Genomic DNA, 8,536 nt, shown 5'->3' on the forward strand with positions numbered 1-8,536 from the left:
TATTTTCATTGTCAGTAACCTAATACAGGTCCATTTGCCTCTCTCAGACAACTAAAGCAATAGCCTATGGGAGGCAGCATGATGTAGTGAAGTAGACCATGAGGTTTTGTAACATCCTGAACCAGGCTTGAGTCTCCCTCCCTTCCTTCATTTATTCCATTCAATATCAAATGTAAGACAAACAAATCCCAGCTTCAACAGTTACAAGGTGTGTGAACGTGAGCAAGTTAGTTCACCTCCTTGAGCTTTATTTTCCCGATTGGGACACTTGTGGGACTTTTCTGTTTCTCTTCTATAAAATAGTACTTTCCATGTGATTTTTTTTTTCTATTACCAAACTATAAACTCTTTTTTCCCCTAGCATTGGGCCTATTCATTCATAGTAAGTATACTATTTCTCGAATGAATGAGTGAATGGATAGGTGATCCTGGAAGAATCACCTTCTAATAGAGATCTACTATCAACAAAAGAACACAGTTATTCAGACAAAAAGGGAATATGTTTACATCCTGCCTCTCTATCTCCTTTGTTTTATGAACTTCATTGTCTGTGGGGAGGAGAGCTCGTGACAGATGCTTGTATTCTTGTAACAAAGATGTAAAGGACAGGTGGGAAGGGTTCAGAGCAGAAGCTAGAATTAGAAAATGTCTGTGGAATCAGTGAAAACTTTGCAGGATCATCAAGTTCAGTACAATAATAGTGCTGATGTCTGTATTCCAGTCACAGTTCTCGAAGTTACTCTACATTGAAGCATACCTATGAGGAAAATGCTCTTTCAATTAAATGGAGAATACTTTTATAAAAAGCTTTCAGTCATAAAAAATCCAAAATCCAACATTCCTGCAGCAAACATCTATTAAATACATACTTTATAACAAGCCTAATGCTACAAACTAGAAATGCCAAGATGAACACAATCTTATAGTCTACCGGGGAGACAAACAACTAACTCATATAATATATGTAGTATAGCAATGACCGGAACAGAAGTCTGTGGAAGCCCAGAGAAGAGCATTATTAATCCTGCCTGGCCATGGGGAAGGCTTTATAAAGACATGACATTTATGATGGATATTGAAGGATGAATAGAAGTTTGTTCAGAGGAAGAGATAAAAGCTAATAAAATAGAATAGAAATAGTAAGTATTAATATTAGAAACTAAAGTCAGATTTGTTTTCATCACAGTCAACAAATACACTAACTTTGCCCAAAACTGATCAAAATATTTTGATCCAGAATAGTCACATTTATGTTGTTTTTTATCTATAGTTGCTTGTATGCTTCTCTGGAGAAGAAAGAAGACAAAAAGGATTGTGCTTATGCCTTTCTGTCACTGGAACAAGTATAGCTTATGTCCAACAAGATCAAGTATAAAATGCTGTTGACCACATAGCCCTAGAAGACGTGAACAATTCCATATGAGGACCAATCAGTACTGCAGTTCCGGTGTTTGAACTGAGCAAGCTGTTTCTTAGCATCTGTGAAAATGCCTGAACAATAATTACAAAATTAGTTTTTCACTATCAAGACAAAGCAGAGAATGGAGACAGTGATCTAACAGAGTCTCAAAAGGTTAAGATTTGTCCCTGAGTGGAATGATTAGAATAAATCTCTCTTTTCTCTCTTTTTTTCTCTATTTTTCAGTTTGAATAAATGCACAGCAATTGTCCAAATTCCATCAGAGAAAGGTCAGCTCATGTTGGGTCATCCAGCTTTGATTCCTAGAAAGGGCCTAGAGCAGAGTATTAAAGTTAAACCAAGTGTTTTGAAATACATATTTGCTCATGTCTGTCTTTTCCATATGCTTTCTGTATTAGTTTGCTAAGGCCAGTGCACAAATTACCACAAACCGAGTGGCTTAAAAAAACAGAAATTTATCCTCTCACAAGTCCGGAGGCTAGAAGTCTGAAATCAAGGTGTTTGCAGGGCCATGATATTTCTGAAGACTGTAGAGAAGAATCCTTCATCCCCTCTTCCTAGCTTCTAGTGGTTGCCTGAAAGGATTGTAGATGCATCACTCCAATGGGGGAGCTTCTCCGAAGTGAGGAGATGCTTAACTCCAATTACTGCTTCCATCTTTACACAGCATTCCTCCCTCTAGATATCTGTATCTTAATCCCGTATGACTTCATCTTAACTTGATTACATCTGCAAACAACCTATTTCAAAATAAGGTTATGTTCACAGGTCAAGGTGCGCATGAATTTGGGGGGAGCCGTTTAACCCAGTATACTTCCCTTATCAAATCTGGGAAGGAAATTTTGCTCTGCATCATTTTCCAACTGTTCACCTGCAAGTAGTTGGCAGCGAACAGTAAAATTTTGATTTAAAATTTTATTCTCTTGTGTGAATTCTTTGAGATAACAGTAGCTCAGTTTAATGATTGCTTATGTCTAGTCAAATAATTTTTTCTCCCTTTTACGTAAAAAGGAACTCTAATTCTTAAACTATTCTACCAAGAGTCTGATTTGAGTGTTGGATGAAAGAATTCTCCTGCCACAACCTTTAGGTGACCATCATTCTTGAAATGTCGCTTTATAATTTGTTTTCTTAGAAGTAGTCTCTTCTGCAGTTTCAGTCTGAGTTTCTCAAAATAACATTCTGCTTTTACTTTCAAAGCCTGTCAATGTTTAAAATAAAGTCTTTTGGTAAAAAGTAAAAATCTGTTCATAATAGATTTTGAGGCTTCCTATGGAGCTCGAGGAATGTCAGCTTTCTTTAACTCTGCTAATGATTAAATCCACAAAGAGATATGAATGAGCTTAAGGCATGTGACATTTTATGCAACCTTCCAGGCTCTTGTGACCAACACATGAGGTGAGGAGCCTCTTAACTTGTGGAAGTTGAGAAACACCATGAAAGAGGCTTTTTAAAGAAATAAAATTGAGAAAACATGAGAAAACTTGAGATGGGGAGAAGAGAAAGATTGACACAGGGCAGAGAAGCCTCTCTGTGACATTAGACCTAAAGAATTTGCCCAGGAAAACAAGAAACTAGTTCAAGGAGGTTTCTGAAGTAGAGAATCTGGCAACTATTTCAGTATTGGGTTTCTAGTGACTTGGAGGAAAGAGATGAGACCTGCAGTGAAGAAATACATTGGAAAATTCCAGTAGAAAGGATCCGGTTGATTTAATGGTCAAGGGATAGATCTAACTTGAACTGTTGTATTTCTACTGCCTAGCTTAGTTCAGCATTCAACATATACTTCGTAAATATTTTTGAAAGAAAACAAACCTGGAAGTATAGTTTCTTGTGACAAATCGAAGTGGGCTATTTGCGTTTGTAATCACGTACTTATTTAAGGCTGGAAATTGCTATGCTTTACAGTTGAAATGTTTTTGTTTTATAAAAAGTCAGATGGGCTTGTGTGGTATTTTAAGAAGGGAATTGTGGGGGAAGGGAGTCTGCTTGAAACTTGTAGGAAGGATGTATAAAGGCATGGTCTTCAAGGAAGAAAGCTATCCAAGAATTATCCAAGAGGTAACTTTCAGTTGGATATTGCCTTGAGCCCTATTTTAATTATAAGTTTGTTTTCATTTGGAGTTTTAGAGATTCTGAATACAGGTGAACAATGATCTCTACTTAAAAAAATATATTTTGGAAAAAAATATTTTAGGGGGTGGAACTTAAAATTTTCTGGTAATATGTATAGCTATTGACAACACTAAATTTGAGTTAAAAAGTAAGGTAAATGAATTTTAGGAGTTTTTCAGTCAACTTTTACATGGCTCTTCCATTCTTTCATTCAATACAAAGTTTTGGGCTTGATATGACTCAGACTTTGGTATAGGAAATTGGACAAGGGCCCTAACTTCAAGGAACTCAGAATCTGTAATACAATAAGGATTTTTGTTAACAGTATATAGATAGTACTGTGGATGCACTGATAAAGGCATCATTAGCTATACTTTGAAACTATTACAGAAGAGATGAAATTTGAGTTGAGTCTTAAAGGATAAATAGGTGTTCGTCTGTTCACCGTGAACCTGGTCTGTTCTCTGCCTGCTTTATCCACTGAAAGTAATTCTACTGCCTCTCTGCAAATTGTTTCTTTCAAGACTGAGTTGAAGATCAATCTTCTAATAATGACAACACTACATACCAGATTTTATGGGATATCACTAAAGTCGCATTCAGGGAATGAGAAAAATAATCATAACTTTAAATGTTTATCAATAAATAAATAAAGTAAATAAACATAACAGGTTTTAAAAACACGACAAAATAAACCCCAAAAAGGCAGAAAGAATAAAGTCAAAATGATTTAAAGGATAACAAATATAAGAGCTAGTTCTTTTTGAATATCAATAAAAATAGGAAAACTTCTGGTAAAGTAAGAGAAAGACTACAGATAATGAGAATGAGAACTGGTTTTAACCACAGATACAGAAGATCTATGAGGCCAAATACTATGTAAACTTATAAATATTAATAAAAATTTATAAAAATTTTAACACATGGGGTGATTTTATTTTAAAAATTATAAATAAAACTGACCATTTTACATATTTCATTAAATTCATATGTATTGTATTGTATAGTATTGTATAGTATTGTATTTTTAATTCCAGTTTCCATGTATTCACTACAACTATATAGAAATACAATTGAATTTTTGTGTGTTCTATATCCTGTAACTTTGCCGAACTCATGTGTTCATTCTAGGAGCTTTTTTAAAAATATATTCCTTAGGATTTTCTACATAGACCATCATGCCATCTGCACAAAGGCAAAACTTTTTTTCTATTTTCCTATCTATGTTTTTTATTCCCTTTTCTTGCTTTACTGTGTGGGCTAGCTCTTCCAGTACTATGTTGAATAAGAGTGATAAGAGCAGACATCTTTTTTTTTTTTTAAGCCTACAGCACCCGGTATGTAGTACTATGATGAGTAAGAGTGATAAGGGCAGACATCTTTTTTTTTTTTTAAGCCTACAGCACCTGGTCTTCCTAGTTGGTCTCCCATCCAAGTACTAACCTGGCCCGACCCTGCTTAGCTTCCGAGATCAGACAAGATCAGGCATGTTGAGGGTGGTATGGCTGTAGGAGAGCAGACATCTTTAACTTGTTTCCAGCCTCAGGAAGAAATATGTTATTTGTAGGATTTTTTGGTAGATATTCTTTATCAAGTTGAGGAAATTTCCTCCTATTCCTAGTTTTCTGAGAGTTTTTATCATAAATAGTTGTTGAATTTTGTCAAATGCACTTTCTGTATCTATTGATATGATCTATGTTTTTCCTTCTTGTTAATATGGTGAATTACATTGATCATATTTTGAATACTGAATCAGCCTTACAACCTTAGAATAAACTCCACTTGCCCATGTATATAATTCTTTTTTACATATTTCTGAATCCTATTCGCTAAATATTTTGTTAAGGATTTTGGGATGTATTTTCATGAAGGATATTGGTCTGTGGTTTTCTTTTTTTGTGCTGTCTGTCTGGTTTTAATATCACGGTAATACTGGTCTCATAAAATGGACTGGGAAAGGTGTTAATTCTTCCTTAAATATTTGGTAGAATTTTCCACTAAAACCAACTGGACCTGGAGATTTTCTTTTTTGAGACTTTTAAAGTAAAAATTAAATGTATTTAACAGTTATAGAGCTATCCAAACTATTTATTTCATATTGGGTAAGTTGTGGTAGTTTGTGCTATTCAAAGAATTGGAATACGAAATGTTTACTTAGTCTCAAAAATGCCACCTTACAAAATAGTTATGGATGACACAGAGGAAAAGAGTGCTTACCCTGGAAAAGTACAAAAGATGCTATCTTAACCAACTGATCAAGAGTAACATCACTAGCAATGGCAAACCAAAATCTTGTACTACCTGATAGGATACAATGAGAAGAACACGGCATCCCTTTTGTGCCATTCCTACCAAAGATAAGCATCCTAAATCTAATCACAAGGAAACATCAGACAAGCCCAGTCTGAGCAACATTCTACATAATAACCGTCCTGTAATCTTCAAAAATGTCAGAGTTAAGAAAGGAAAGAACGAAGAAGTATTCTTCTGATTGAAGGAGACGAAAAGAGATGCAACAACTAAATTCAAGGAGTGATGTCAGATTGGATCATTTAGCAATAAGGAGATGATTGAGACAAATGATGAAATTTGATAGGCTGCTGAGAACCAGATGGTGGTATGTATTAATATTAATTTCCTGATTAATTGATTGATTGATTTAGGTGAGGCAAACCTTGGTTGACCTCACAGATTGCAAGGACCTTGTCAGCTTACAATCCCTTTATTTTTTATTTTTTTTAAATTTTTTATGCCTACAGCACCTGGTCTTCCTAGGTGTCTCCCATCCAAGTACTAACCAGGCCCGACCCTGCTTATCTTCTGAGATAAGATGGGATCAGGCTTGTTCAAGATGGCATGACTGTAGACTCCTGATTTTTTTAATTAAAAAATTATTTACTTAGAAGCATTCAGAATATCAACAAAACAGCTGCAATTTTTTTTTTTTGTAATTACAGAGTGGTATTTAGTAACAGAATAACAATTATTTTGTATAAGCTGCATCAGAGACTACTGAAGATGAAAAACTACCATCCCCATGTATAACTAATTTGTGCTGTGCACCAACAAGAAACTGCTTTAAGTTTCCATGCCAATTTACAACCCCAGTACTGTACCCGGCAAGGTTAGTGGCTACTGAAATACCACCAGGACAGGGCTATCTAAAGACACATTCGGTAGTGTGTTAACTATACAAAAAAAGACACTGTACAGTTTAAAAACAAATCTTACACAGCCTTACATTTCAATTTTCTTTTTTTAAAAGGAGTGAGTGATGCACAGGGGGCTTAAATGCATTATAGGCAAGAGAAAACTGCTCCAGGTGACTCATTCATCCTCCTCCTCCTTCTTGTTTTTCTCAGCCTTGACAATGCCATTTTTTACCACGTCAGGCTTTCCTTTACTCATTATACGGCGACATCCTTTTCGTATTTTTCCTTCAGCTTAGCAGCCTTCTTTTCACAGGCTGCTTGTCATCTGCAGCGGTGTTATTCCACATCTCTCCCAGCATCTTTGCAACATCACCAATGGATAGGCCAGATGCTCTCCTTTGATTTTGGGGCGATATTCAGAACAAAACAAGAAAAAGGACAAAGGAGTCTATAGCCATGCCACCCTGAACAAGCCCAATCCCATCTGACCTTGGAAGCTAAGCAGGGTCGGGCCTGGTTAGTACTTGGATGGGAGACCACCTAGGAAGACCGGGTGCTGTAGGCATGAAAAAAAAAAGCCGAAGGAAGCCTCTTGGGTGCACTGGGATTCTTGAACTTCTTTTTGTTTCTTTAGGAGAGATACAAGTTTTTATTTCTCCTTCATAGCAGGCCTTGTCCACCTTTGCCATGTTTTCATTTCCTTACCCTCTAGCAGACATGGTCTTCTACCTCTCTGAGTACTTCTCAGAAAACTCTGAGAAGTTGACTGAAGCATCTGGATGCTTCTTCTTGTGTTCCTCCTAGCAAGTTTGCGCAAAGAATGCATATGATGACATTTTGTCTCTTGGCTTTTTAGGACCTCCTTTGCCCATGTTTAATTACTTTTCCTCAGTGAGCACAGAGTCACCCAGTGCCCGTCCGGCTCATGCTTGCCCTGGCCCTGTCTCTGTGGATCTCAATGTACTGCAATGTTTGTGAGAGCGAGAGCCAGACACCATTAATTTCCTGATTTTGATGGTCGTACTGTGGTTATATATCAGAACGTCCTTGTTTGTAGAAAACACATACTAATGTATTTGGGAGTGACAAGACTTCAGGTTGTCCATTTACTCTCAAACAGTTCAGGAAAAAAAGCTTTAAATAATTTTAAATAATTTAAAATTTTATAAATGAACTTTTTTCTAGAGAGCTTCTTCCCATTTGATCACTCTATTATTCTAGTGCTCCTAAACATTGATGAATACATTTTATATACATTTGTACTGGATATCATCTATTATTTGGGAGTCTTTCTACTTCTTGTATATTAATTTCCTCAATGGGATTAATTAAACACTGAAAGAACATAGATTATGCTTCTTTTTTCCTTTATATTCCCTTGTAGTAAGAGCTAACCACTTATACACGTTAAAGGTTTTGGAGCATGAATTATTTGAATAGCTGAAGTGCCTCTTTCAATTTAGCTCATGGAAAAACTTTAAATTATCTCTCTGAAGTCATGTAATGGATCCAGGAACCAAGTCCGTGCTGACTACTCGTTCACACCAAACAGAGGCCCCTGGGATTCATAGAAATATGTGTCTTGGTGGAAAAATGAGTCACTCCACCAACACACAGCTGGACTCTCACACCCAGAGCACAATGGAAATGTGGAAATCTGAGTGGAGCACAAAGAATCTATATCTGAACAAGAGCTGACACTCTTCCTGTTCTGTTACATTGTGAAATGGAAACATCGTTTCCTGGGAAAAGGTCCAGATTCCACAAATGAAATGGTTTTTGCTTAGATGCGCACAGCTGCTAAACACTGTTTTCACTGAGAGTGTCTTGTTGTAAAGATCTGGTCTTG

At 36.2% G+C, this 8,536-nt stretch overlaps 2 non-coding genes and 2 pseudogenes across 2 annotated transcripts; 1 reads left to right on the forward strand and 3 right to left on the reverse strand.

Annotated features, from left to right (window-relative positions):
• Positions 1-4,929: 4,929 nt before the first annotated feature.
• Positions 4,930-5,048, reverse strand: LOC112473335. The gene has a single exon (XR_003043988.1). It is a non-coding gene; the product is annotated as a 5S ribosomal RNA (ribosomal RNA).
• Positions 5,049-6,285: 1,237 nt separating this feature from the next.
• On the reverse strand, positions 6,286-6,403 carry LOC112473292 (annotated as a pseudogene).
• A 459-nt stretch (positions 6,404-6,862) lies between these two features.
• Positions 6,863-7,559, reverse strand: LOC102883874 (annotated as a pseudogene).
• LOC112473467 lies at positions 7,134-7,252 on the forward strand. Its single transcript, XR_003044022.1, has one exon. It is a non-coding gene; the product is annotated as a 5S ribosomal RNA (ribosomal RNA).
• Positions 7,560-8,536: the final 977 nt, after the last annotated feature.

Source organism: Pteropus alecto, unplaced genomic scaffold (genome assembly GCF_000325575.1).
Source record: "Pteropus alecto unplaced genomic scaffold, ASM32557v1 scaffold98, whole genome shotgun sequence".
NCBI lineage: Eukaryota > Metazoa > Chordata > Mammalia > Chiroptera > Pteropodidae > Pteropus > Pteropus alecto.